The sequence below is a fragment of the Blennius ocellaris genome (assembly GCF_963422515.1).
Source record: "Blennius ocellaris genome assembly, chromosome: 7".
NCBI classification, from domain to species: Eukaryota; Metazoa; Chordata; class Actinopteri; order Blenniiformes; family Blenniidae; genus Blennius; species Blennius ocellaris.
In genome coordinates, this window is record NC_137656.1 from 7523870 (window position 1) to 7546648 (window position 22779).

Consider the following 22779-nt stretch of genomic DNA (forward strand, 5'->3'; position numbering starts at 1 on the left):
GTCACTGATTAACCTACAAAGTCAAGTCTACAGAGGCTTATTGGACTGTAAGATTTAGGGGGGGAATGTTAATGAAAGAGACAAATTTGCAATGAAGCATTAAAAAAAAATACAAAACTAAAAAAATCAGTCTATCAGCTGATGCAGCTATAAGTTTCTTATGGGCAAAATCGGTGTACTCAGCTTTGCTGCTCATCCCACAACAAATGCATCATCATACAGTTGTGACATAATTCATCATCAGAAAAGTACAGGCTTTCAAGTGTCAACAAGCATTGTTAAGACAACTAATCAAATGTCTTTACTTTTTATTTAATCGACACCATAACACAACACTCCCCAAGTTAAGTTTCCATGATTCCTGTCGTGGCTGATGCTGAGTGAGGTGACCTTTTGATGATTCATGCTGGAGGTAAGTGTGTTTCAAGGATGCATCCTGTAGTGACTGAAACAGCTTTAAATAAAGCTGAAGCAACACACAAATGCACACGGTGATTTCTACAACACACAGACACACAAAATGCTCCCCCCGGATGAAAATAAACTAATCCAGTGAGATAGAAAGAAACTAAACATAATGTTCTGATTATGCTGCCAGGGCGGCATTTTATAGCTGTGACTCATTTTTTTCACAGAGTGAAAGAATACCCACATACACACATGCATACTCCGCGCTGTAAAGCGGGATTTGGAGACTTCGGGGCGGCTCTCATCTCAAGAGCTTAGTGACACTTCTGAGACATGCATGCATACAAACACACTCACACCATCAGCTACTACCACTGTTACTCCGCCAGATTAGTTTTAAAGCTAATGCCACCATAAATGTGGGCACTGGTGGATTGAAGGACAAATGCGAGACAAATAAGTGGACTATCCACCGACCGAAAGCCCCAGGATAACGTCTCATATGTAGTTTATTTTCAAGCATTTTCCTCTCACCTCTACAGACCTATCATTGAGATTAGCTGTCAACTCGGAATTAAAACTGATGAGGAACAAATACAAAGATTTTATATGTACTTTATTGCAGTTACATGCAATAGAATGGAAAGAAATGCCCAAATGGCAGCCCAAATTCTTGCAGAAGCCCCTCCTGATTGTGAGATTCAGTCTCATAAATGTGCACATGAATCCAGAAAATATATATACAGTCAACAGGTGGCACACTGCAGGATTCCACATCCACATAGGCAAGTTCAATTTTAATTCCGGATTTATATTGGTACAAAGACATAATGCATATATGAGACATGAAATGGTTCAAGGTTGATAATCTACTCAGGTGTCACAAATGAACACCATAGCCGCATATACTCATACTCTGGTTAAAAGTATTTGAATCCACATTTTTATTCTCACTAGAACAAGTATGTGAAATATAAAATTACCCCGGGCAGCAAAAGTAAAACTGTGATCTTGTGTGCTATTAAGAAGCAACTCGAGCTGCCAGTTCTGATCAGGTCCAGAAACCGTGGCATCACTTGTGTCCACAAATGGCAAGAAGAAGCACCAGGAGTGATGTGCAAAAGGTCAAACAGGCAGAATTATAAAGAAAAAAAAAAGTCTACTTTTTTATGTTCTTTTGATTTTTGATTGGTTAATACTTATGGGGATTTTAATTGAAATTAATAAATGAACACTAAACTAGAATATAACATAATAAAATTAAATTGGTCAGAAATGAAACACGCTTTAAATTGGGGGTGTTAACCAATTAAAAGAGACATCTAAGTGTCTTTTTAATGAAAAAGTGAAAAATGTGTGTGAAATGAAATGGACATGGTCAGGGAGGATGATACCGTTGGATGCTTTCAAATTTGATGTTATTTTGACCTGCTATTAGACAACCATTGTTTTCTATTAATTACCAAGATTGCCGGAACCGATAGTGTCATTCATTTCCTCTCCTTTGCTTATTATCTGGACAATTTTCTTGATTCCAATGAGCACAGCTGTGTTTTGTCCCTTTGACAAAGTTCCGTTGGGTCAATCTGATGTAACTGAACGCTGCCTAAATATTTTAGGCAGTTCAGTGCTTGCAAGCATTAAGCCCGCACTTTGGTTGGTGGACAAAAAGAAAGAAAGAAAAAAAATATATATATATATACGTGTATATGCGTGTGTGTATGTGTGACGCAACAACCCTCCCCACACGTCAATTAAAGTAGATTAGCTCTCAACAGCACCCCACTTGTGACGAAACGCAGGAGCTCCATTTCTCACCCTGGATGCTTTAGGTCAATATCAATCTTAATCTCCATATTGATGTGGAAAATCCACTTGCAGCGAGACGGCCTTACTGGGCGTTATACAGTGAGAACAGCACAAGGACAACCATGACACATGAAGGCCTCCACACGTGGGAAAGATTTTCACTACCCCCCCACCCCATGCACATGTGTCCATATATAGGATCAGTGTGCAAAGTGGCAGCTATGCAATATTCAGTTAGCCTCGGGCCTTTGGAAGGTGTCCGGGAGTCGCCAGGGGCTGTGGAGGAAAGATAATCCCCCTCCATTATACAATATGGTGGACGGCAGGCAGTCGGGCTATATGGAGCTTTGACATCATGATATTTATTTTATTCATTCACCACTCACACATGAAAAACACATGTGTATGCTTCAGAGGAACACCCCGAGTATTTCCAATACTTAAATATTTACATGGTAGGAATTACTCTTGCATTTCATAGAGATATTTTGCTTTCTTTCACAATAACTGTAACCTTTAGTTCCCAAATCTTTTACGTCCCATAGTCCCAATCTGAGGTCCTGGATCCCCTTGGGGAGGTGTTAGAGATAGCAGGAGGTCAGGAGAGTGGGTGGGCCTGCTCGTATTTGCCTTTACTGCAATATTGTGGCATATAAAAGAAGGGGTCTGCAGCATTTTCAACGTCTCTTCGACAAAAGCCAACGACACTCCATTCCCTCTAATTAACTTCTCTGAGTATTTTTCTAATATGTACAAAAAAGTAACAAAACAAATAAAACATTTGGATTCTAGAACTTAACTGGCCTATTACTCCCTCAGTCAGTCTGAAAAAACGCATTTCAAACAAAGTGTCAAATGCATGTAATTTGACACCAGTCTCTCTCCTCTTTAAGCACTATATTAAAAAAAATTAGCTGGACTGATCTTAGCTCATAGAAACAGTCATTTGCTGCAACAAATGACTTTCCAGTCCTTAGTTGCGTATTGGACCACGATAATGTTGTTTGGATGAAAACTGAAAGTCTTTTGATTGAAAGGAGATTGTTTGTGTTGGAAAAGCTACATCTGCCCATGTCAGTGCCCTGAGGATCACCAATGGTGAGAAAACACAAAGAGATAATTCCAGCCAAATCAAAAGCTCCGGGATAATCTAACATAAGTCCGAATGCCTACATGGATGGCTTTGAGAAAGTTCATTCCCAGGCCGGAAAGTTCAGAGGAGATAAGCGATCTATGACCGCTGGAATAGATTCTGTAGTTATTTTCGGGTGCCTCGGAATATTTTCCATCCGTGACGCTACAAAAGTCCTTTCACTCTCTCTCTCGACTTGGGGGGCTTGAAAAACTAATTTCCCAGCAGCCCACACCTCCCCATATATAGAGTCAAGAGTGTGATTCCTTCATCTATATGGAGAACCTGTGCCCTATCTGAAAGAGTCATCAGGTGAAGCATTAGGACTGTGCTTTCTGTATAGGCTACATCTGTACCTGTCTGAAAAGGGTAATAAAAGGAACACACACATACAAACCCACACACACACACACACGCACGCACGCACAGTGAGAAAGCTTTTCAGAGAAATCCCATGAATCCAAAGTGCTCAGTGCGTGTGCGTGTGTCTCTGGAGTGAAGCCCGGAGTTTTCTCTATTAAAGCCATTCATCCTCTCTGGCAACCATCGGTGCTCATGCCTTTTTAGCTGAGCTTTTTTTTTTTTTTTCCAACATAACCTAACCCAGTCAATAGTTTGTGTGGTCTAATGTCTCTCCTCTTTGCAAACTCACAGACTTTCTCACAAACCCACTAAATCAATCAGAACTTTCCTTGCCAACCCCCCCCCCCATAAATAAATACACGCTCGCGCGTGTGCAGACACTTGAATGAGACACGCAGAGAGTTTCATTCAGTGTCACCATACTCCGTTACATTATTCAGCAGTCCCTCGCACACAATTTTGCACATCAGAGTAAGTATGGGATGAAGAGAAGGGCCGTAATTTGTAGGTAGCTCTCGTCACAGGAGTGTTATAAGGATCAACAGGTTGCACACACACATACACACTTGAGCAGGAGCGGAGAGTAGGAGGAGAGCGGGTTTCGCTCTAGGAAGCGGCACTTTGATCAAACATGACAATCAGATGCTTTTCTGCTTTTGAAGTGAGGTGGGGGGGGGAGCATCCTCTCAGTTCATATAACCAACACCTTCTACCTCAACGGGGATCGTCACTGACCAGCCATTGTGTTGTTAAGGGTCTTGATCTGCTTCAGCTCTGACCGAACAACAGGTTGACAGTTTGGCTGCTCTTCTCAACAAGTCAGTGTCCTTGAACAGGACAATAAACTGCAAATAAAAGAGAATATTTAAAAACTGCACCACTATTATCAGTAGCTTTTTGAGAGATTTTTGGCACTTGTTTAAGACCAGGGGATTGGCAACTTCAGCTGTGAGTATCACAGTTTGTGCGTGTCTAAATAACCATGGAGATCCTGTCAGAGGCCCTCTCACTATGAATATTGTTTGAAATTAGTCTGTCTGCTAGACTTTGAGTGACAGCATGAACACCCACCTTACAGTAAAACAAGGATTTTGTGGCATGTCATCACTCATGGATTGAAGAGTTTGTTATTGCAAACTAATGGTCCTTTTTTTTTTTTTTTTAAATACAAAAAATATAAATTATTTCTTTCCTGTTGTTATTTAGAGTGTGACATTTCCTATTGCTCTTGTCAAGTGAAAGAAAAGAAAAGAGAAAAAAGAAAGCAAAAAACATTCAGAAGAAATAAAGAAGAGAGAAAAAAAAAAGAGTATGGCATTTCCTGAGCTTATATTTGTATCCAGAGCACTACCCATTTCCCATAGTCCTTTCTCCCCCTAGCTTTGATAAGAAATAAAAATGAAAGAGGAATAATCTAATGATTTTTTTAATAACTGACTTTCAAATTAATGTAATGGAAAGTCCAGCATTAAGTCCAAATTACCAAAAGGTGCCTAATAAGAGTTACTCATTTGATGTGGTTAACTTATGTGATGGTTTCTTTTCTTGTCTTATTTACTAGTAAATTAGCTTGATACACTATGAATGAAGTCAAACTAATTTAGAAAAAGGGATATATTCAGCAGAGGGAGAGAATATCCACCGTCTATTACTAAAAATGTTTGGTATTTTAACATATACAGCTACATGCATCAGACATTCGAGGCAGATAAATTATCTCTATGTTTAGTAAACAATAAAGTTGACTGATTTCTAAAACAGAGAAAATGTTCATACGCATGTTTTTAGATGCCCAGGAAGTAAGAATGCGCAAACTCCAGAGAAAGACCCCCGAGTCAGGACTCAAAACAGAGTATTCTTGCTTCGAGTTTATTGAAAATAACTATATGAATTTTTATTTAATGTTTTTTGATGATTACCTTTTGTAGTTATGGCATACTACATAACTTTAAACTGAATTGGTGAACAAATTGGACACAGTACCAGACAGATGGATGTTTACAGCTCTCGCTCAGCCTGGCCATTTAAAAATGAATGAAAACAATCTTAAAATACTACAAATAAGACACACAGACAAAAAAAAGGAGCCAAAAGGAACTCAATCATTTACAAAGCAGTACAAATTATTTCTAGATCAAATTTGATAACAGTTTGGATGATACATAAACTTTAAATGTGCACAATATGTTCATGTCTTCACTGCTTACGCCATCATGACGATCCTGTGGCATGCCTGTGGTGTAGCATGTCTAAATGTGGGAGTTTCATGTTTACATAATTCCCGTTTCTCACAAGGCAATTCATTTTGGTGAAACTGTTTTATTTTTAAAACCCTTTAAGGCCTACCACTGCCCTGCTTATTATTTTAAAAGCATGACTACCAGCACCACCTCCTCTAAGCTGACTCACCCAACAAAAACCAACATGCACATGCAAATTATGTCAAAAAAAACCCACATCTAATTAATTTGAAGCAATTCACAGAAACAGTCTGCATGTGCACCTCTGCGAGTAGGGCCTCTGTCACTATCCTCAGGTGAATTTGATTTAATGATTAACATTTTTTAAATACAAATTTAAAACAACACTTGCTCACCCCAGGGCTCCCACTAACCTAGATTTTCTCTTTTTTTTTTTTAACTTGGACAGGAGCCATCCCACATCAGCTCGCCTTCTGGCAGTGTGTCAGAAAGAGTCTATACAGTATGTGAAAGGTACAAAGGCACAGAGTGTACAATAAAGACAGAGTTTCTAGGACAATCTTTTGCTCGAGAGCGTGTGTACATTTTTGTTCATTTGGATCATTAAAACAAAGCATCACAAAAACATGTAAAAAAAAAAAAGAAAGAAAAAAAAGACACATTTATGGCAAATGGCTGAAAAAGTCCAGCCGATGAGTCAAACAGATTTTATATGACCCTGCCTTGTTCCTATCTAAAATATAGATATGTCAAATGAACAGGATTAATGGTAAAACTGAAGCGTTGGGCTGCACGTCACTGCTGTGGCCTGCTCAGAGGGTAATGAGCCAATGGAAGGGGGGTTAATGACAGGGTCGGGTGACTGGAGGCCAGTCGGTCAAAGGGTTAACCGGCACACACACACACCAAGTATAATCCATAAAGCTGACACATAAAGGTCAGATAGTTCAATGAAGAATCTGTAAGATTTGACACCTGCACAAAAAAAAACCCAAAAAAACTGTCAAGATACGCATGTATCCTACAAATCATAGTATCTGAGCCATTGCTTTCATTTCTTACCCTAGTTTAAAAAGGTGTATTTGTATTATCACCATCGACGATGCTTGACAAATATGAATTTGTTTTCCTTTTTTCCCCCCCTGAAAAAATATCCAGGCTGCTTTAACAACATTAAGCATCAATAGGCATACACTATCTCTGTGTAATAACATGTAATAATTGAGTTATTTACAAACTTGGTATGATTGTAACCTTGTTTACACAGATCAGAAATCATTTACACTAGAATTCATTTTCATCTGCAAAGCATTCCTGTACATATTATCCAAATATACTCTATAATGCGATTCAAATCAGGAATTTCCCCAATTCCATGCATCTAACCATGTCCCCGATTGTTTTTGAAGCATTTAGAATGTGGATGAACCACTTCAAGTTTAGGCACTGTTTGGATATTCTAACAGGACGATAGAGAAAAGCAAATACAAACACAATCTAAAAATAAAACAACACATAATTATTCAACTTCCAGAGTTGTGTCCCGCTGGGACACTTCCCCTGCTCGTGCATGCTTACACGATTATGGCACAATCAAAAAATAGCACAGTCACATGAACGGAGCTAATTACTTTCTCAGCTGGAGTACAATCTGAGGAGGATCATTGTAAACAAAGAGGTGTTTACAAGGATTTTGAGTTGGGACTGTTATGTTCATGAAAAAACCTGACAAGCCCAACAATTCATTGAACTATAGTAGTCTGTGAACCATATATGAAATATAGAGTTTTTTTTTTAATAAAAAAAACCAATACAAAATGCATCAATTATGAATATTTACTATTTTCACTTCAAGCAATCATTAATAATGGGTACAACTATGATACAACTTATAATGGAGTAGCAGTGAGATTACTGCTACTGATTTTAGAAAATGTATTCATTAATCCATCCAATCATTTATCTTCCATTTAAATTAGGGTCGTAGGGTAAAGGAGACAATTACAGGGTAATCGGAGACAAAGACCTTAAATCAATCGAAAGTCATTTATCAACCTCAAATACATGTTTTCAGGCTGTGGGGGGAAGAGAAACCAAAATCACACAATAATAACAATAATAATAATAATAATAATTTTGCCTTTTCTTTTCAGAAAAATCAAAAACGATGTAGCTAGCATGCTACATCGTTTTAGATTTTATGTGGTTTCATTACAATTTTATGTAATGAAACCACAAATGCGCGCAGAGAACAATGCATTGCTATTAACAATATCATGTACACAGACATTCCTATGGACAGATGACAAAGTTGAATTGCTATTCCGAGTGACTCAACTATAAAACCACCAAGTTCCAAGAGAATAAAGACTGGGAGTCATGCTACTCTGAAGGCCACCATTGTTGTTATTGTCCATCTACCTGTGTATGAACTATTTACTACGCCCATGGCACGCATGCGCAATTCCAGCTTTTCAATAAAAGTAGTATTTTCCCCTGTTTCCATGGATACGGAGTCGGAATGTTTTAAAAAGTTACACCTTTTCCAGGCATTCCAGCTTCCCCCTGTTAGTATGCAAAAGGAAGGTGGTCAGATAAGGAAAGGAATCTGTAAATCAAACAAGGTAATGACATTTAAACTGGCAGTACTTTGGTGGTCAAGGTGTCGTGTGCCAGATTAACAACCCTGGATGACACGCCAAGCTGTGTCTGGTGCTAAACTGCTATGAAAGGGAAAAGCTGGCGTTTCCATCAATCTGTGTACCGGTAATTCCCATTGGTCACATCAAACCCAGCCTCACCTGGGACTTAAACCACTAGATGGACCACATCGACAAGGCAATAATCCAGGACCTGTTTATGACACCATCAATTCCCAGCGGTATTGATTTTCATGGCAACTGAAAATAATCTAAACCCCACAGACGCTGTGAAATCACAATGAAAAACAAAGAAAGGAACCCATATGAGCATGCTCAGGGCTTGTGTGCATGCATGTACTGGAGACCTAGGGTTTGTGCAACTACAAACAAGTATTCAGCAGCATACATACATGACAGAATGGCATTGACATGATCAGTCTCGAGCTGTTTGACATCAAGGCCACATGACAAGCCGTCGGGCCGGTTTCTGACACCCTGGTAACAAGTGCCAGTGGTCAAAAGCCTCCACCGGCCTGTGAGTCATCCTGCCGCTGCGGCCCTATTCTGCTCTCCCAAAAGGCCATGCAAAATGCATGAGATTTGGAATGTATGATCCAAGATGTGCAAATACATGGAGGTTTGGTGCATCTACATGAGCACAGCCGTGGACTGCACGTGATGATTACATGAAGGGCTCCAGTCATTTAATCAGCGGTGTGCGCACACACACACTGTGTGTCTGTGTGTGTGTGTGTGTGTGTGCGCACACACAGACAGGGCTGAGAACTGAGTGAAGTGCTACTCTAAAGCCCAACAGGATTTTCCAATCAAGAGCAGCAGAAAGATTAATAGAGAGCCCATTGCATGCTCCATCGTCGACGCAGTGCAAGAGACAGACATTATCACAGTGAGTAGGACACGCAGACGCTACTTGCCGAATTTTATTCATAATGAAATATTAATGAGACTGAAATTTAACAGACAAGCTGAGCTGCTGTTAGCCGGGAGCGACTGCTGCTCCGTTAACCGCGGAGTCCTGCAACTGCTGGCCTCGTCTGCGACATCCACCTTTCTTTGATCCAGTGAGCGAATCGTGCATCTGTAATGTCTTGTGGTCTGGTGTAAGACGTACATGCGGATCCCTTCCCAGAGGAAGTATTACAGTTTTCAAAAGGCTTTCTCTCCTAATCTGCCAACCAAAATTTGCTGAATTCAGAGAAATACCAACGACTCTCTGGACAAAACCAAAGCAATGACCATGAGCCTATTTTAAATCTCCCAACTGACTGAACAACTTCCAAAAATACATTTTCTTCAGCGCATTCCCATAAAATAAAACTACCGAGTCAACATCCAGCGGTGATAATCCTACCCATCACTGGCAAATGAAGCAGTAATGTTGGGTGTATTCCATTTTTAAAAGGTTAAGAAAGAAAAGTCTACTCACAGTATAAACATGTATGGTTTGGAATGGATCACCTAATATCAGCTTTCAAAATACTCACTTGAAAGTCATACATATTTTTAGAACTAAATCCAAGAAGACAAAGGGTATGAAGAATGTGGGTCAGTACTGTATATCAAAACCTGCCTTTCTTGCCGATACTGTCATCTGTGTTTGTGAAGTGTTTTCAGTCCGTCTCACAGAAGCTTTCAGAACAAAAAATTATAATAATGACAAATTGTAAATTTTCTATTGATTTCCAAAATATTATCCCCCCCTTACCTTGGCTGAGTTTTTTCAGGATCCATAAAAACCAAAGTTCGGTTCAGGTGATAGTTCTAGTCAGACCTCAAATCTGACATTCTTTCTTTCTCTAATGGATTTGAGTTTATCTGGTGCAAACTTGTGTTTACTCAGTACTTTACACCCAATGTCAGTGTACTCCTTTCACTCTGCTGCTTCATATGACTGTCAGGAAAAAAAAAATCTAAATCAAATGTATTTGTGAGTGATGAAAAATAACACAATTCACAGCCAAAACACAACAACCATGATAGAGGGCAGTTTACCATTTGATCAAACCAGCCATCAACAGATCTGTCCCTGCTGATGTTACTGATAGTGGAATTCATTTGCTGAGGGAATCTTTGGCCATATTCTTGTGATTTTGCTGTACATTTTTCACATTGTCTGTGGAAAGCAGGCACCATGAGAATGCCGTTGACTTATGGAAACAAGGAAGAGAAAATCCACCTCTCGTGTGTGAAGGCTTTAAGACGTGTACGCTCTAGCCTGTGAGACGTCCTGTTTAAATTTCTTGAAAGGGAAAAAAAAAAAACCCCCACTGATGACATGAACAGTTGCTCGCCGAACCCTGGTGGGACGGAAGGTGAGTGAGTGGGTGATCTGGTGAGGCGATGGAGGTTTCTGTGATTCACGGTTATACATTTCTGGCTTGGACTCCCAGAGCTGTCAGCCTCATGATAACCTGAACAAAAATGTCCTGCAACCACTAGCGAAAGACACAGAGCCGGTTTCTGAAGGAGACCATAGAGTGAGAGCGCGCAAGAGAGATGCCACAAAGTCACTCGCATGACATGGCGCCACAGTCGTTTTCAGTTCATCAGCGGTACAGGAGCTGATGGTGTTCAGTCAAGACAGAAATCCCCTGATATCAGCCATCGAAAGTTTCAACATGTCATGAATCGGTCTCAGCATATTAACCTCTAACCTCAAAGCGCCGTCTTCCTGTAAAAGAGGTAAAAAACAATGACAAAAAGAAGACGGGGAGAGGAAATGAAGCAGAGGAAACCCCAAAAAGGAAACATGCATCTAGGCCACTGAGTCGTTCCCCTTGTGTTTTGCTTCTTCGTTTGCCTCTTCTTCTTTGTAAAATATACACTGACGGTATAAATTATGTACATCATCGCTGGGGCTTACAACGAGTGGGAGAGGGCCCATGGGTTTTAAAGCTTTAGGATTTCAGCTTTTATCCCCTGTAAAGTCTGCCCGCAATTAGTTTGGGAATTAATTCGGGCTCAGAACTTGGCCTCCCCCTTCCTCTTTTAGATCTGCACTGATTCATCCAGGCCTGTTACGCACAGGCGCACACACAGGGAGTTTAATAAAAAAATAATGAATATCTACCCTGCAGAGAACTGACTTGATCCGAACAAATAGCTGAAAGGTATCACAAATATTTTTGTAATGTGATTTAATCCAAATCACAAAATTCCATCTTTTTTTAATACCGTTATTGGATTGGCTGGGTGTGCGTGCACGTGCACAATACAGCTGTAGATGGCTATTTACATGAAAAGAAAATCAATATGGCGACTGTAAAGCATCAGGTCTTTAAAACCTCGGTCACTTGAGTATTGATGAGCTTTGTTAAACAATTGTGAAATTAGTCAGTCCTGACCACAGGAAGCAGAACAACTGGGACAGAGTGGATGAGAGCAAAGAAAGGTTTCCCCATGACAGTGGATGAATGACCTGAGCTAACGTGTGTTAACTGAGACGTACAGTGGTCAATGACAAATTTGAATCGTCATTGGCAATCGATTGTTCTATTAACTAATTTCTGTTTTTACAGGTTAAAGCCTCTAACAGTGAGATATACAGTCTTTAAATCATTTGTTTTGTCAAATCTATAGTTAAAATGCAAAAGTTTTTTAATAAAATTCATGGAAATATGACAGGACTAAAAAAAAAAACTAAATCAAAAACATGCCAAATGATATATCTCTGTGGTTTTCCGAGTGTGGGTAGATGAGCCTCTCCTCAGAAAACCTGCGTTTTAAGCTGGAGTCCATTCATTAATACGGTCAATGGACTCTTACAGAGTGAGAGGAAACACAGGCCGACATCGATTTTCTGTTTTTGTTCCATAGACGATTTGGATTTACATGGAAACATTTTGAAAACAATGCCCATTTACATGAAAACGACAGAAACACAGCAACACATTGGATTGCCATAACAAGTCCCAGGCCCATTTTCTTATTTTTCACTTGGAGTCTAGGCACTAAACCTTCTAATCATTATTTGGTTATAACATTTGGCAGGAATCCTTATCTGATTGGCTTTTTATTTAGTTGACTTTTATATTTGGCAAATTAGCTACATTTAACATGAAAAGATGCAGAACATGACAGAAAACCACAAACGCTTTTCTTTCAAAACAGTCTTCCCTCTTTCTCTCCCTTTTTAAAATTCTGCTGTGATCCCTTCATCTTGAACCACCCTCGTTGGTGCATGCTTCCCATTCCTGGTGGGATCTATTAACTCATGCAGCCCTTATGTAAACCTCTCTTCGGGACTGGAAAGTAGCCTCTCCATCCTTCAAAGAAATGTTCCTGAATGCTACATACTTCTCTTACATGTGCAGCCTGATATCGCCACGTGGAATGGACAACATGACCCCTGCACTCAACAGAAAGTCCTTTGATCAATAATTAATCAGGTAAACTTTTATATTGCAAGTATTTGTCAGGGAACAAATAAAGGACAGGCCATAAATGAGTAATGGGAACAGTTTATTTATAACGCACAGCCAAATATATCATAGTCAAAGAGAGGATGCGTATTAATGTTTAAGAAGGGAGAAGAGATGGTGATGGATTGACAGAAGCGCTTAAAGTGTCTAGGTGCATCTCTACCTGTGGTCCGTTGTGAAGCAGTCTTGATTGTTAAATTAGATCTACACCGAAGACTTTGGCTGCAGCTGATTTAAATTTACAGCAATAAAATTGATTTCCTGACATTACAGTTAAAGACTTTCATTTTTCTTTTCAAGAACAGAATCAACATCTAAAACCTTGCCAGTGAATTATTTACATAAATAGCCAGTGTATTTACACTCACTACAACTGGAATAAACAATTTAAAAACCAAAGCGGTAGTAATAATTGCTCGATTCCTTCTGTTCCACTTTGAACTTGAAGCATTTTTTTTATTGTGCTTCCCCATGGAATATTCTCCTCACAGCGAGAAACAATAGCCGGACATGATTGAGGCAGGCCACTACTTGGGAAAAACCAGGAAGGGTGCCCGCATATGTCAGTGTCTTTGATAATCGCACTGCCTGATCATTTAACTACTTCCTCATTAGTCCTCCGGGACAATATCGTCCCGGCAAGTATCCTGGGGCTGTCTGCCGTATGGCTTCACAGCGACGCACATCTGGTTTATTTGTGTTTGTGTATGATGAGATCTGCGCGTGCGGTGGAGAGAGGAAACAAGACAGAGCGAGGGAAGTGGCTGGGTGCTGGCTGGCAGAGTTTACGCCGAGTCGCACTCTAATTGGACAATTGTTCAGTTTGACCTGAGGCTCTCTGGGTTCACAAAGGCATGCAAAGGCGTCCCCAGTATGGACTGTTAAGCAAGAAAAGGGTGGCAGAAGCACTCACTTAGACTTGCATTACATTATTTTTCCTCACGACAGACTCTACTGTTACTTGGTGATATGACACACAGCTCATATCCAGTCTGGTGAGTCAGGGGTTAACAACCAGGACAGATAATAGCATATACCATTGATCATGAGAAACTCTTTTCCTCACTCCGTATAATCCTGAAAAGCATTCTAAATTTTGCATTAATTCACTTAGAAATTCTAAACGGTAGTATTGTTTGATTAACTATCACATCAGTGATGGTTTCATCCATGCTCACAAGAAAGAACCGGCACAATTCTGTCAAGCTGATGCTGAAATACATGTTAAGTGATTAGGTGGGGATTCCCATTCCAAAAGGGAAAAGCTCAGCCAGACCGATACTCAGAGTTAACTAAAAAAACCAAAAACTGAATGTCCGATTTATCCTGCTTCACTGCTGGCAGGCGAGAAGGCAACCCAATCTCGCCCACATTCAACAGAAGTAAATCTCCACTTGACCCAATGGAGGCTGTCCAGTCGCAGCATTAGGGCTGCACAGAGCTTGGGCAGAGGCCTAGATTCTCCTGGGACTGGAGAGGGGGTGGTGTTTGGTTTTTTTTGGCACACATGCTACAGGCCCAGCAGATGAGGAGTTATCAAGCATTTGCGTCAAGTTCAGAGGCACTGAGACCAGAAAGGTTTGGCGTAATGCAGTCAGGCACAGAGTCATTTGGTAATACTGCTCAATTAAAGCACATCAGGAGAAATTGCACTGCTTTGAACAGTGGCCCCATGATTTTGCTTGAAGTGAAAGAGCTCAAGCCACCACATCAACAAAATGCGCGTGATCACGCTTGAAAAAGAAAATGAAAGACGAGTCGGGACATGTCTGAAAAGGTGCTGAGTAAAAACGATGATGTAGAAGAACGAGACACAGACGCACTTTGGGCGGGCGATGGGAAGCTCCCAAAATAGCCCGGCATGGTGCAGTGTATTACCTCACCCCCACTCACATCAGCAAACGTGTCCATCACATTCATACATCCCTAAGCCTCGCCGACATACCCCACTCTGCTACGCTAGCACTGCATACCAGAGTTTTCCCAGCCGTCTGCACGTAGGGGGATGTCAGTAGAACACATGCGAACTGCAGATCTATGATATGACACTTTCAATTTTTTTGTTTTTTAAAGACCCATATTCCATGTACCATGAACCATACCATGTGGTTCTAAAAATACCCCAGTTTGACTCGTTTCCTCTTGTTCTGCCAAGCTAAATTAAGCCCCGGACCCAGGAGTGGCGGTGGTGGTGGTGGTTGGCAGAGATAAGACGAGTCGGCCATCAGCAGTGGTGGTGTCTCTTTGGGTGATGGTGATGGCTGCTCATAATTCCCCGGCACTTCCACTTGGCCTAGTCATGGAACAGCAGCTCGAGGCTCGCCGATTTCACAGGAGCGCCTGAGACAGATGTAGCCAGACGTAATGGGGGTTGAAAAAGGGGGTGGGTGGAGGGGCCGACTCATGGTCACAGCTGCAACCTTGCCAGAGGATTGGAGGCGCGCTTCTCATAAAGGGCTATAATCAAGTCACTCGCGCTAACCTCCCACACCCACACCCACTGAGGCGGACTTGCCAAAATGCCTCTCTTATGACACGGGTTGGAGTACACTTGAGAAAAACAACAAGCCATGTAATGCACAAGAAAAGAGTGACAAAGTTATCAGCCAATCTGTTCTGGGTTAGCATATAATACATATATATCGCCCAAGTTAAACCATATGACATTATGGTGGAGAGGCTGAATCACAAAGTTAATGAAGGCCACCGTGCCTCCCGATAAGCCCTCATGGAAAACGCGGCAATAAATACCTTTGAATGCACAAAGAATTTTTATGATGACGAATACAATGAGCAGTTCAGCACGGATCTGAAGCTCTTATCAGTGCAAGGTGGCGAGCGAACAGCAGAGGTGGCACAGTCACCGGGGAGGCATTTGTTGGTGAGACATCTGTTGAGCCCTGACTTCCTTCCCCTGTGAGACGGTGTTCAGTACACTGAGGCCGTGACTCAGGTCTGCACCAGCTGCTGGTCCAGGGCTCGATCCAATCCAGATTCCTCCCCGCGACTCCTAATCTGGTCAAGCATAGCGTTTTCTGATCAGAGCTGGAAGAAAGACCAGCTGAAAGAGCTTCCGATTAGGAGTTTGCCACTTGGGTATTTGTGACAATGAATAGAATTTTTAAATGTTAGCGTTGACAGATTTCATAAGGTTAATGATGTATTTGAAATTGTATTCATGATTACAATCATATGAGTACTTTGTGTGTAACATAGGTTTGTTTTAAGTCACAGATTACAAGCGGAAGGCTGCAGACCTGAGATTTAATCAAATACCGACACCATCATTTTCTCTTTTTGGTTCGGAAGAATTTTGACTTCAAAATGCCACAGATGATGCGTTTGCAGACAAAACATTTCACTAGTCTCAGCTGCAACAATCAACAACTCAAGTTCCCCCACTTTTTTGCCAAGTAGCCATACGTGTCCAAAGAGAACTCTGTATTTCTCGTTAATTTGAAGTTCAAACAAATGTTCAGATTTATTAACAGCCAGTAAGAGTTTAAAAACTTAACAACTTGGGGCTGCAGGTGAGGAGGTTCAATGTATCTCTGAGTCCTGAAAGACATTCTTGTATCTAAAATACATTTAGTTCACTAGAAGAACAATCCATATAAATTTTAATATGCTACCCAGTAGATTATTTTAAAATAAATAAATGCATATACCGTATTTATAAAAAATAACCTCCATATAACAAATGCTGATAGGTTTGGGATTTTCTTTATTGTAGATTTTGGTGATGTGACTTCAATATGTGCATCCCAACGTTTGCATATAAACACTTTTGCAATAGTGGTAAATGATCATTTTAGGAATAATAATAATAATAATAATAATAAATATGCCTTTTAACAAATTACAAAAAAGAACACCCTTTTCCTTGAAAAGTTTTTACAATTACACAAACATTTAATGAAATAGAAAGCATTAATAACTTGGTGGGCAATTACAGCGTCACAAGAAGACTCAATGTTGCTCTGTATGTACCTTCATTGAAACAATAAGCATCCTCTTCAGTGCACTGTATGCAAGTCCACCAGAAGAATACTTATCGATGTCCCAACTGTGAACATGTGCAGTGAGTGTGTCGCTCTCATGACTGGTTAATTAAATACATACAGTGCTGCTGCTACTGTAGATGATTCCTGTTCCCAAATAACTTTACTTGTACTACTTCCTGCCAGCTTCACAAACCCAAGATATGGCAGCAGTGCAGAGTTTTGCCGTCTTTTGAAATCATCATTAAAAGCAATACGCATGAACACATCCGCAAGTATGGGACGTATTGGAGAGTTGGAGAGGGAGCAGGGGTGGGGTGGGGGTGGGGGGGTAATTCTCTCCTTGTCATCTGAGACAGCATTCCTATATTAGACATGCTAAACCAGATCACTGCAGAACATTAAGCCTGACAGGGGTGCTTTAATATTGATGCGCTCTGCTACTGTAGCATAAACCACCAAACTGCTGGCGCACTGACTAAACTGACAATTCTCTCATATATTTTTCACAAGTCACCCTTCCACTGCATGAAAGTGTAAGGAGGGTTTTTACTTCAACAGGTTGCCCTAGATGTATAACCAAAAAAAAGTTAAAACACAAGAGTCAACCTTTTAGAGAAAAACTTTCACTAGGTTTTTGGTGTCCATCTTCCAAGATGGAACTTTTTGAAAACGCTGACTCTATATCTATGTAAACTGAGGAAAAAGCAACTTTTGTGAAACGCTGCTACTGCACATATGCACCATAGCCGTAGTAAATAATTATTCTGTACACGCACGAGTAGATGGACTATAACAATGTTTTCCTCCAGAGTGTCATGACTCCCAGTCTATGGTCTCCTGGGACTTGATCATTTTATACTTGAGAGTCACCTGTAAAAACATTAAAAGTTGTTTGTCCATACAAATGTTCACATCCTTGTCATCATTAATGTTTATAGCATGCACGCACTGTGTGTGTGTGTGTGTGTGTGTGTGTGTGTGTGTGTGTGTGTGTGTGTGTGTGTGTGTGTGTAGTTTTCATTACATCAACAAACAACAACAACTCATGGCCCTACATGCTCACTACATAGTTTTTAGCATTGCTGCCATTTCCATGGAAACAGACATCGTTTTCAAAATGTTGCAGCGTAAATGCCACACTTTTCTGAAACGGAGACACAAAATCGATGCAATTTTACTTGAAACCTTATTGAGTAAATGAGGCCTAAGATGTGACTTCCTCAAACACTCAGCAGCGGATTTGATGTCTTACTCGCGATCATGTCACTTTGAATATGAGACACTCTTTGTTGATTTATCAGTCACTTTCTAACTAAAAATATGTCTGTATGAAGAAAGGTTTTGAGAGTCTTTGCAGCCGTCTGCATATTGTTATTGTTTTAAGCTACAGTTTACCGAGGTCCCCGAAACGCCACATGTGCAGACTGCAGATAAGCACTTATCTACCAAGGACCCTGTTCGTCACTCAGTTACAACAAAGATGAGACAAACTGCAAAATATGGCAATGGAGCAATGGAGCAATGGAGCAATGGAGCGCACTCCAATATAACATTTAGCATATGTGACAAGAAGTGGTAAACTCAAATACTGAATACCAAATGTACGATAACCAATTATTAGTTATATTTCCTCACAAATACATGATAAGACATTGCCCTCTTTCTTTTGCATTTCCATACTTTAAATGCAGAGTTTGGTGCCATGATGTGAATTTCAGCAATGTTCAATAACTTATACTGTTATATATGGCCCAGCACCCACCCTTTTCGACTAAAACAACTGAATTAAGGTTTTTATGCTGGCCGCCATCACCTGACAGTGTGACAACACATCGTACAAGCTGTAAAATTGTCAGTCAACACCTCCGTGACCATCATGCCTGCTTGACTTCTTTAACACATTTTTTTTTGTCTGCTCTATTGCTCACATTTGTCTCTTCTAACATGACTGCTCAAACTGGTGTATTTCTTCCCTGCATAATGGCAGAGAAATTTTCTCTCAATAAGACTAAACAAAATATCCAGTTTTTAAATGGTGGATTAGTTGCTTGATTTGTTGCAGTGGTTTAACAGGTGTCAACATGGCCCATGTGCAGACTGGGGTCACGTTAGCAGTCTGGGACAACAGCGGTAGAGCCTGGTGGATAACGCAGAGGGTTGACCTAATCCTCTGCATTTTTTACCAGTGGGTAGAGGGCAGAGATCAGAAACCTGTGTGAACTTTGTTAAGATGGCACTACTTTGCCATTTTATCAAAACTGTAGTTCATCTTGCATTTATGAAAATGTAAAATCACATTTATTACGTACCAGCAGCAACCTTTGATTGAGATGCCCTTTGGAGGATATATATATACCATCCTGATACTTGTACTTCGCAACACATGAACATAAAAAACTTGCAAAGGGAAAAAAAATAAATCTACATACCGATTCATACATTATAGAGCCAAATGTCCCAATTAGCATTTTCTTTTTGCCCCACAAACTAACATCGTCTTGTCAAGTGCAATCAATCAAATCATACTAGTTATGAAAAGTTTTGATGTTACTAGTAGTGCCCAAATCTGCCTCAGTTGTAACCAAATGTATACCGTCCCATGTGAAAATGGATGGCCTCAGTGCAAGCATGTCTGGCTCACACACCACCCCCACCCCCACCCCAATCTAGTCTCTGACAACAACATCAGCCAATTGTCAAGAGCAGCTGATGTGTCCTTTTCACACGCACGCACACACACAAGGATTTGTGCAAATTCATGAGAAGACCCCTGGCTAATGTCTCAATAATCTCTCAAGCCGCTCTATAAAAAGTCATGACTCTTGGCAGTACGCTTACGACTGCCTCTGACTGTCTAGAAGAGGAAGCTGGTTGTCAAGTTGCATATAGACCTGTCTCAGCCAGTGCTCAACAAAGACCAAATAGAAACAGAGCATTAGTCTGCTGATTCTGTTTGCTGGTCCTCTTTTGCCCTTATAAGTGTCACAACATTCACACTGTAAAAGCGTTTCACCTCGCCACGTGTGGCTCACCGCAGCGAGTTCCAACTGTCGAAGACACTCATTCTACCACGTCATGACCTGTTCAGTGTCAAGCCCCTCAGTGAAAGGCTCCAAACATCTGTTTTGTGTCGGCTCAGACGCTTCTGTCACTTGGTTGTATGGTCAAAACGTGGCTGACGAGCTTACTAGATATGGAAGGGGACTTGCACAATAGTGGCACTGTGACCTTTGAATGAAAACCAAGTAGGGCAATGCAACTATTACTGGGAGAGGTAACACACCTGAGACAGAGATAGCCAGTTCTCTCCTGCTGTGATCATATTGGCATTTCTTGCAAAAGAACAAATTATCCTGTGAGAATAATCGACACTGCATGTTTTTGTTTTGTTCTCCCTGCATCTCAATCAGATTCTGCAGGTGCACATGTCCTGATACCGGGTTGAATTGTGCGCGATCGCACGCGTCTTAAAAATAAATCTTCAGAACTGACAGGTTTTTTTTGTTGTTGTTGTTTTTTTGTTTTTTTTTGCAGCGATGGCACGAGTCTAGTGCTTCTTACTCATGCGCTCTACACACCTCAGATGACATCATGTTGGGTCAGCTCGGGTTTTTAGCGCTCAGCTACATATCTACATCTGCCATTTCGAGCGCGTCACTCTTTACCCTACATCCACTTTCATTTATTCCCAACCGATCGTCGTCCTTTTTGCATGCGCGCACAGGCAGTGCAAGCAAACCAAAATGCAAATAAGTAGAATAAATCAATGACGTGCTGTTGTTTTCGTTCCCAGTGAATGAACGCGAGTAAAATAGTGCAAACCAATACTAGAAGAGCTGCTGGTGGAGAAGAACAGACGTAGTAAATGAACGCGTTTTGGAGGGAGGGAAGGGGGGGGGGGGGCTCACGCGTAAGTGCGTGTCCAAGCCAGAGCCATTGTGTTGTGGCTGCGCGTTGATAGTAAAAATCTCACTCACAACAATGTCAGACGCAATGGAAGGTACCACGGTCCTCTACGGATGTGACAATCGCTGACAGCCTCCGCTGCGCGTGCGATTGCTCAGATAACACAAGTTTACGCAGCACCCAGCGACATTGTCGTCTTTTTCTGATGAAAATAAGGAGGAAATAAAATGTAAAGAAAAAACAAACATAAGCGCACATTTTACTACAACCTGTCAGAGGCTTCATCCGCGTTACTCACCTCCCCCACCCCTTCAGAGGAAGGAACCAAAGCTGGTTTCCTGGCCACTTCTTCAAAATATATCCCAAAAAGAAAGAGGAAATAAATTAAGTGAAGCAGGTGCGCAGAGTCAAAGAGGCTCTGCTGCGCACTTACAAACCGACGTCGCTCCTCCGTTTACTCAGCACCGATCAAAAAACAAGAGAGCCGAGACGTGTCCGAGCCAGGCGGCCAAGGAGGAGGCGGAGGAGGAGGAGGGCAACTTCGGGGGCAGTTAAGTCCTCTTCTCTGCCCCTGCACTTTGTCCGCTGCTTGAACGGGAAGGAGCGGCAGCAGAGCCGCGCCGCGCGCCCGGGAGGAAGTATCTCGGCTCGGCCGGGGCGCGCAACGCCGTCTTAACAGTTATGGAGGTGGCGACGGTAAAGAGAGAGAGGAAGACGAGGAGGAGGAGGGGGGACAGTAACACAGAAAAGCATACCCTCACCTGGACCCGAGGTGGTCCCCGCAGAGCAGAACACGCACTTCTGGAGTATTTAATCCGTCTCCGAGCGACTTGTGGAAGTGCTGTCAGCGGGTCGAGACTTCCTGAATGACGGAGCAGCGGGAGCTCAGCCCCCCCACCACCCCTCCTCCTCCGGTACACCGGCTCTGACAGCCCGCCGGAAACCAAACTTATCTCAGTTTGCCTTCACACACTTTGCCTTGAAGCCACAACAGATTCCACCAACTTAACAGTTTTTGCAGCTTGTCCTACTCCTCGCGCATTTACTCCGATTCCAAGCGCAAAGATCGTTCAATGTCAGTGTCAGCGGTTAGGGTTAGTAAAATGACAAAAAAAACAAAATGAAGCTTAAAAGTGAACAGCCGTAGTCCTATTTCCTTTGCAAATCATTAAAGATGCATGGACTGAGTCATCCCGATTCTGTTGCAACTTCAATGACAGCGAACCCGTTCGTCTCCGTCGTGAATGCGCAGTACAATGCTGCCCCCTGCTGGCTCACTGCGGAACTCATTACGCACTTGTGTCGCCACCGAACAACATGCATATTCATTAGAATGGACTTTAAATTGTGCCACATGTAGCTATTACAGATGTATACTCACTATAGTGAGAGTTCAACGTAAGTCAATGGGATGTAAACATGAAAAGTGTGATTGTGCTTTAATGCATTTGAGTGTGGTTAAATACTGGGGGTGCATTAACCAAAACAAAGGTTGCAGCGTCCACTTATTATTCCTTTGAGTTGTTTGTTGTTTTTATTGCCGTGGAGCAGAAGTAACAAAAGACCCACGTTCTTTGCATCCAAACAGTAAACTTTGGGTAGCATAGAGGCCCTTGAGCTTTGTTTTCAGGATGACTGCACAGTGTGACATGAGCATTAACAGTGTTTTGTTGTTCTTTTCACACAAAGGGAGCAGCAATTGTATGCAATGGTTCAAATACAATATGGGCATTTCTGTGTGACCTTTGCGTGTTTTCCCTGTGTGTGTGTGACTAAATTTCCCTGAGGTGTGTGAATGTGTGGTTGTCTGTCCCTCTGTATTTTCTCTGGGATGGATTGGTGACCTGTTCGCGGTGTATCCATCCCTGACAT

The 22779-nt window shown here is 41.4% G+C and overlaps 1 protein-coding gene across 3 annotated transcripts in view; it reads right to left on the reverse strand.

Moving 5' to 3' along the window:
* Positions 1–22779, reverse strand: part of taok3a (TAO kinase 3a) — a 76132-nt gene that overhangs the window by 51156 nt on the left and 2197 nt on the right. The window contains exon 1 of one of the 3 annotated variants that reach the window (XM_080500082.1): positions 21669–21759. The exons of 1 other annotated variant lie outside the window; for it this stretch is intronic. The gene's annotated coding sequence lies outside the window, so the exon portion shown is untranslated. Of the gene's footprint in view, positions 1–21205; positions 21320–21668; positions 21760–22779 lie in introns of those variants that run through there. One more of the 3 variants, XM_080500084.1, reaches the window with a different exon arrangement.